Genomic DNA, 8389 nt, shown 5'->3' on the forward strand with positions numbered 1-8389 from the left:
TTATTTTCGCTTTTTTTTTTTTTTCTTTTCTTTTCCATATTTCTGCACACTGTGGTGCCTAAACAGTCGTGGAATTGTAGAAATTGGGTACGGCTACGAAACGTAGACTCTTATGAATCCAAAGAGCCCAAATTTCATTCGTGTGTTGAAATTTGGCCCCATGGTAACAGTTTCAATGGGAATATTTTGGTACCTTACTGTATAAAATTACCTATTGTGACCTCTAGGAAAATTACAGGCTCATGACACTCCAGACCCAGAATCTAGAGACCTAGACCATTGAGAAAATGGGATGGGATGTCCCGGTACATTGAAGATAAGTTGGTTTTTCTGAGCCATTTTCAGAAAATAGTGCTTGTCATCCAAGCTCAGAGCTTTTAACAGGTTAATAGTAACAGAAACTTTGTTTTGGATTCAGAACTTCTTATATCCGTTTACATCATGATATAAACAGAAATGGCTCTGACAAAATGATTGACACCCTAGCTTTAGTATTTGGTAGCGCAGCCTTTGGAGAAAATAACTGCTGTCAAGCGCGTCTTATAGACTTCAATGAGATTCCTGCACCCCTCTGCTGGCAGTTTGGCCCAGTTTTCTTTTGCAAACTGCTCCGGTTCCCTCAAATTTGAAGAGTGCTTTCTTCAAACTGCTGTTTTCAGATTTCTCCACAAGTGTTGGATGGGATTTAGATCTTCACTCATTGCTGGCCACTTTAGAACCGTCCAGCCTTTTGTTTTGAACTGTTCCCATGTGCGTTTTTGATGTGTGTTTTGGGTCATTGTCCTGCTGGAGGACCCGTGACCTTCGACGGAGACGCAGCTTTGGGACACCGGGTGGAACACAGCGCTCCAAAATACCTTGGAAATCTCCCGATTTCATGATGTATCCCAGTACCAGAGGCACCAAAGCAACCCCAAAAAAATCAGTGAACCTCTTCCATGTTTGACTGTTGGGACAATTTTCTTTTCTTTGAAGGCTTCCTTTTTTTTCTTTTTTTCCTCTAAGCAGAGTTGATGCGATTTACCGGTGGTAGGAGCTGGTCGTCCCTCCTCTGGTGGGGAAAAAAGCCGAAAGATGGGCCCCGGAGGGGAGGATGGTGATGGCCGCCAGCTCCGCGGCGCTGGTACTGGCCGGTCCCCAGCAACTCCACGCCGGCTCCAGGCAGGGGCCCCTCGGCGGGCCCCTCTCTGTTCCGGTGTGGTAGGCGGCGGCGTGGGCATAGGCCTCGGCGTGGTCCTCTGTGAGGGCTATGGCGGCTTGGAGGGAGGCTGGTCGGTGGCAACGCACCCAGCTAGCACTCCAGGTGACAGCATAGCTCGTCCGCTGCCCCGGCGGTAGGGCATGCGCCACCAGCTGGGGCTTTTCCCGAGAGGAGGGGAACGAGCCGCCACACCTGCTCGCGTTCCTACCAGCCGGCCGCCTCGGCCATCGGTTCGAGGTTGGCTAAGAACGCCTCGGGGTCGTCCTCCCCCATCATCTTCTGTAGCGAGGGGACGGGGGGGGGGGGGGCCCGGCGGTCGTTCCTCACCAGGTCTGGGTGTGTCCTGGGGGAGGACTTGGATGGCCTGTTGGCTCTCCCGGAGCGCCTCCTGGTCCCGTTCGCTAACCCTTGCCATCTCCCGGAACTGCAGGGCTTGTTGTTCCAGTATTGTGGCAAGGGCCGCCACCGTCTGTTCCAGGGTGGAAGGCTTCCAGGATTCTGCCGAGCGCTGCTCCACCCTGTTCAGGTGCCACTTGTAGACGTGTGTCCTGGCACAGGGCCAGGGAGTGAGCAAGAGAAGGCAGGCAGAGGCGAAACCGCGCCGGTTGGCGTGTTTTTATTCAGTCTTTAAACAAGATGTGGCCCATGGGCCAAAACGGTAAATTAAAGGCTCGCAGGCCAGTATGGAAATAGTCTGCTGGATCTGCGCTTAGGGGCGGCGGCTTGGATAACGGGCTTGTCCCGCCCGCTCGTACCATGTCCCGCAAGCACGCCGATCCTCACTGCGGGGACAACAAACCATATATTACTTCCTGGTTTTGGCATCAGGCGAATCAGCGGAGTCCCTCCGTTGTTTCGCCTGATCCTGACCATGCCCCCTTGGCCCGCCACAGTGCTCACTGTGCGTATGCGAGTGAAGGGTTGCAGTGAGCTAAGCACTCCCAAAAAGTACCCGAGACAGCAGCTGACTTCAGGTGTTTTTAATGGTGGCGGTGTGAAAAGATTCTGCTTCCCCGAGGCCAAGAACAAGGAGAGGCCACAATGCTGCCTTCCCAAAATATTGTGTTGGTGCCAATGGCCGATTAGGATGTCACAATGTTACAGCCGATTGGGATGTGACAGAACTTAAGTACAGACGGGGAGGATAAACAGCCAGCAGGTGCACCAACCCATTATTTTTAAAGCGCGGAAATTTTAAAGCTTGTGTCTGTTTAATTTAGGAGAGACCTGACAGGTGGCAATAATCTTGTCCAAGCCATTGTTGGATTTCTGTGTGGAATAAGCTAGGCTTCAGTATTTTTTTCGGCTTTTTTGTTTTGTTACCAATGTGTTTTGATTTTAACAGTTTTCTGGAAGAAGTGGTGTGTTATTTGGAGGGGGAAAGGAATGCAAGGTGCAAAAAAAACCCCCCAAAAAACAGAAATGCAAGGCAATATTTTCGGCCACGACTGTAAATGCCTTAAAGCTTAAAGCATAGGTTTGCCTTTTATCAACCCAGGCCTAAAATGTTGCGTGTCATCATTTATAACCATTGATAACTTACGTTTATAAGCTTTAAAAAGCCTAACTGCATTCAAGAAGCATAAGAAACTTAATCTCCTTTTTGTAAATGGGATGGCAACTTATCCTGATCTACAGCCTTCTTCAGGAGCGTTGCGTCATGGTCTAGTTTAGGCTCCCTGTATCTTTTTAATTTCTAAAACAAATGGTAATATTAAGATAGCAAATTAATAATCGAATGGAATAATGGAATGTTGCAGAGAAACAACACAAATACCATGTCTACCATCTGTGTTTTATTCTGTTATTTTTGATATTTTGTGGCTGACTCCTTGTTTATCCGTTGCAGCCCCACTGAGTGGGGTTTCCACATATGGATGACATTCAAACATACAAGGTTGTTTTTTATTTTATTTTAACTTTTATCAAAAGTTTAGAGACTTGGGTAATATATGCCTAGTGTGAAGGTTTTACCCTGAAACAAAAAAAACAAAAAAAAACTGCATTAACTCAAGACATGGGAATGACTTGAATATGAAATGTGTTGCTGCTGTGCCTCTCACCAGGCCTTGGAATCCTTATGAATTGTGTTTACCTCAGTTGCTTTTGATTGTGTCGTTTCACTCTCGTCTGTTGCAGCTCAGTTTGTTGTGCCGCTAATACCGGAAACCTAAACCATCAGTAGCTCCTCCTTTCTCTCGACTGAACCTCATTCTAACACAAAGAGCAGTAAATGTGGCTGAGCATATTCGTCAGCATTATGCATCACATAATACGTTGTATGCATTTAATGAAATGGGATGATAGGCCTCTTCACTCTTTCTAAGCCATTATAATAAAAATATTTTTATTAATCAGATCAAAGTTTTAAGCTGGTCTATTTTGATTTGTAGTTTTTGTAAAACAGATTTTGATTGTTTTACTGTGACTCGTGAGTTTTATTAGTATTCCCTTCAGAAGGGAGACGGCGTGAAGCCTGTGAATCTGGGGATTTTCTCGCCGGTGAGACTGCGGTGAAGAACCTTTTGGTCATTATCGCCGGAGCCCGTCGGTCTCCACGGCCCCTCGGACCGTCCCGGAGCTTGAGGTTCTCCTGAAACACGGGAGGGACAGCGTCAAAACATCCCAACCTCGGACAAAGCGCACAAACAGATTGACGTCTGCTTGATGCATCGCTGCCAACCACGGGTGTAGTCTTGGATTTCCACCTAGACAAGGTGTTTGCCAAGCTGCCCTATTCTCCAGGGGTGTAGAAGGCCGGGAGCACCAGTGCGTAGTTGTTGCTCCGTGTGAGCAGAGCGGACTGTCTCCACCCAGATCACCCGATTCGGGTTCATCTGAGCGTGCGAATGGTGGGTTGTATCAGTCGTCGGGATGTTCCTCGACAGATGGAACTTGGTCAGTTAGCAGCGTTAAAGCAAGTAGGGCCACTGGCAAGGTCGCGTAACAGGAGGCGGGAAACCTGATTTTACCGCAGCAACATCCTCATTCTCCATAGTGGCGCTTTAGTTCCCAATGGTTTCGGGGTGTGATGACTTCTGTGCTCAATGAAATGAATATATATCCGTGTGATGGTGCAGGCCCTTCAACGAGAGGGCAGATGCCGCCTCATCAGGCCCGACCGAACGGTTCTTCATCGCGAGGATCTGGGAGATCTTCATATACGTCTGTGTTGTACCAAGTGGTGGTAAAGTGAACTATTGGTTTTATTTTTTGGTATTATTTTTAAAAGTCGGAGGAGGACTCCACTAAGCTCGCTAGAAATTATTTGCCGATATTTCTCACACTTAATCTTCGCCCCGACCAGATTATATCGCTCATTGAATTTAAAAAAACAAAAAGGACTTCTAGGTTGAAATGTTTTCAGAAAGCCTTTTCAGAGGTTTCACTTGGTAAATTCATGTGAAAGTTTGGTTCTTTTCAAAAATGCAACTAAAAATATGTATAGCCTGATAGCAGAAGTCCCACTTGTCTCAATATTAAAATCTTGTCTCAAAACTGATAGGTAAATAAATGGTGTGAGTGGTTGGAAGGGACAAATGTCTTATATGTGGTGCTTTTTTTTTTTCTTTTGGTTTTGTCTTAATTCTGACAATAAAAAAAACTGACTTTCCATAATTAAAATGTTTCCAACCTTAGTAGAGCAGTCTGGTCCTATACTGTGTTAATATGGAGCCTTGTTGTGACGCTGTAATTGAAGTCCAAAGTTTAAAAAATCATTAAAGAAAATCTGCCATACACGCTGGAATTAACATTTGTTTTTATTGAGTACGAGCAGTGAAGCAATATTGTGTCAAGTTGGGGCGCAAAACGTCAAACGGTATAATGCTTGGACAAACAAACGGCGCGGCGCTCTGGATCACCCGGGGGTGTATTAAAAACAATTAACTGTGGCAACTGCAGTTAACGGGTTTAAGGCCATGATTTATAGCTTTTGAACTTTCCCCTCATAAGGGAGCTTCCGGAATCACGGAATCAATGGGGAAACGCACCGATCCCGTTGAAAGGTTTATAGAGACGAGGATACAAGCCGATCGCGTGTAGCGGGTAAACGACGGAAACAAGAGTATAATGCAGAATATATTCAACGAGCGACTCCTTTGACGGGGCGGGGGGGAAAAAAAAAATTCACCCAATGACACTTAAATATAAGAAATATAAGTCGACCTGCACGTGCTCTGCAGGTCCTTGTCCACCCCGTTTCCATGACGACCCGAGGAAGAAAAGTCAATGATCAATACCCAGGGAGGAGCCAGAGCTCTGCAAATCCCCTTATCAGCCGTGGAGTTGACCCTGTTAATGAGCTGGGAGATAAGAGCCCCGCCTGAACGCTGCCGCGTGCGCGCGTTCTTCCGTCGGCCCAACGACGCCCGCGCCTCCCAAAAAAAACCCAACACGCCGGGCTCTAATACCGACCGGTGAGCGCGTTTATCGCGCTGCTTCCCGGCAACGGCGCCGTGACAGGGGCGTAAACGGACGCTCCCCGGTGACTCAAAAAGGTGACGCTACGTGCGTTACCCGACGGAACGTGTACTTCTTTGCGTCCCTGTTATGTATTAACAGTCAATGTGCCGAGGCCGCGTTCGATTGGCCACCGCCGAAGTTGTACTTGGTGTGTTAGAAGTTGTACTTGAGACGTGCCGGAATCTTTTTAAAAACGCCCGTTTTCCGTGTTTTTTTTTTTTTTTTTTTTGGCTTTTGCTGATGATCAGAATTAGACTTTACCCCCCCTTTATACACACAAAAAAAAGAAAGTCAAATGTCAAACTCAAAATGCAGAATTAGAAATCATCAAAATATGCCAACGATAGAAATAGTACGCACAATGCACTTAAGAGGGAACCAAAAATGGGACATGAATAAAACAATCACATAAGGTCGAATAAGAAGTAAATAAAAGATAAATCTCCACTGGGCAGCTGATTAAAACCCGATAGAATGGAAGATAGGATACACGCACACTGAAGCGGAGATAAGTCATTCATTTGCGGGTGTGGCAGAAGTTGACGAAGCGGCCGCTCCCGGCAGCACGTCCCCCGAGCGCACGTCCGGGGATGTGCCTCGCACCGGCTGAACGCGCGTGTTTTTACGTTACATTACACATGTATCTTCGTAAAGGAAACGCGGGGCGGGTCTCCTCCGGTCCACGCGACCCGGGGTTCAGCGGGTCCAAAACGCAGCGCCTCGGGCCGCCGGGGAGGCCACGGACGACCCCCCCCCCCCCGTGGGGCGGCGGGGGCGGCGGCCGCTTTACGTGGGCGCCGTGGGAAGAGTCCGATCACGGCCTTTGACCGCTCGACCGGCGTCGTTCTCGTTTCCGCCTCGCTCGTCTCCTTGCCCGAGGAAGGTCAAAGTCAAAAGAGGCCATAAAGCTGCTTCGGGTCCCGCTCGGCTGACCCGGGCGGCCGCACACGGGCTCAGGCACCGGACCGGGTTCTAACGGATCTCCGCACGGGGTGGGGGAGACTTGCCAGGTGAGATCGTTTTCAAAGGCGTTGAAGGATCATTAAAACATATTTAAATACAAAATTAACAACAACAACAATAATAGTAATAATAATAATAATAATCAGAATAATCTGAATAATTATTGCCATACATACCAGCCATAACTTATTCTGTGCATAGAATCGCTTTTGTATGTTTTTGTATATTTGGATATTTTCTTTGTATATTTCATGTTCATTTGAAGAGGTTATTTGTCACATACATATACGTACGTTCACACATATATGCAGTGAAATGTCATGACAGCCGGTGATTGCGCACAATAAGCTCTAAAGATACTTAAATGTGCCTATTCTTTTATTTTTATTAAAAATATTCTTGCTTTTTAAATGCGTTATGCTGATTGCCCATAATAATAATAATAATAATAATAATAATAATAATAAAGAAAATAATGATAAATACATGAATATCAATCTATCAATCGACTAAAATCAGGGTGTGCGTGTGAATGCCGTGTGCATGTGTCATAGTTTAATGCTGTTTATGAACCTGATGCTGATATTATTGTTTCCTCATTATGACACTATGGGCCTATGCTGCATCAATGCAGTGTTTGTTCTCTTCTTTTAATTCAGGGACTCAGACGATGTGATCCAGCGGGGTAAGTTATTTGGGAAGCGTGAGGAGACCACAGATGTCTGCGATGCTGACAAAGGTAAAGCTCCAGACCGAGTATTTAACACTCGCTTCTCTGATCGAGGTTCATGTTTATTGTTCGCGGAAGCAGGTGCGCGTTCCCCCGACGGCAAAGCCTGCGTCGTCATCTTTTTACGGTCACCCGTTCAAGGAAATGATCGCCCAACCGTGTCGGGAATCACCTCCTGTACTTTCCGGATCCTTTGAATCGAATCTAAGAAATGTCAAAAGAATGACCGTGTCGTGCCCACCGTGCTCCGGGGTCCGCAGGGCGAGTGGGTGTGGGTGGACTCCCACATCGGGGTGTCCATCGGAGGCCGGGTCACAGAGACGCACCCTGGACGCTGCGTGGTGGTGGACGACGAGGGAAAGGTAATTCAAAAAGAAAAAGAAAAATGTCGGAACCATGCACGTGTGTGGGTGGGGGTGTTAAAAAAAACAAAAAAAACAAACCCCAATCTGTTGTTTTGAGTACTTGAATCACTTCATCTTTGACGTCATTTGTTTTCCTTCATTAAGAAAAGCCTTAACAATATTAAACGGATCAAGCAAACAAATGAGAATGTAGATTCCATTGGCTGAAATAAAGATTTTTGAGGTTTTTCACTTTTAAGATTTAAAGTCTTTGAGCAACAAGCGTATGACCTCAAATTAACAGTTATAATTTTGCCTTATACAGTATAGTTGTCGTTAAGTATATAGTAGGTATAGGTATAGTTGTATGTACTTAATGTTTGTGCCCGAGATGTCAGTCTTAGTCTTTTACGTTGCTATGAAAATGGTCTTAAAAACTCTTGCATTTTCTTTTTCAAACTGAAAAACCCCCAAATTTAGTAAATCTCCGGGTGATCAATAACGGTCAGAGAGCTGTTGTCGAATGGAAAACAGCTCTTCACAGTTCTTGTCAGACCGGTACAAAGAGTTTTAACTCGGCCGGTTTGGGCCGGTTTGGGCCTCCCTGGTAAAATTCAGCTTTTTCTTCCGTCCCACGCCATCACACTCGGCTCAGCCGCTGTATTCTGGTGCGTCGGGGTCGAAACA

Source organism: Zeus faber (assembly GCF_960531495.2).
Source record: "Zeus faber genome assembly, chromosome: 12".
NCBI lineage: Eukaryota > Metazoa > Chordata > Actinopteri > Zeiformes > Zeidae > Zeus > Zeus faber.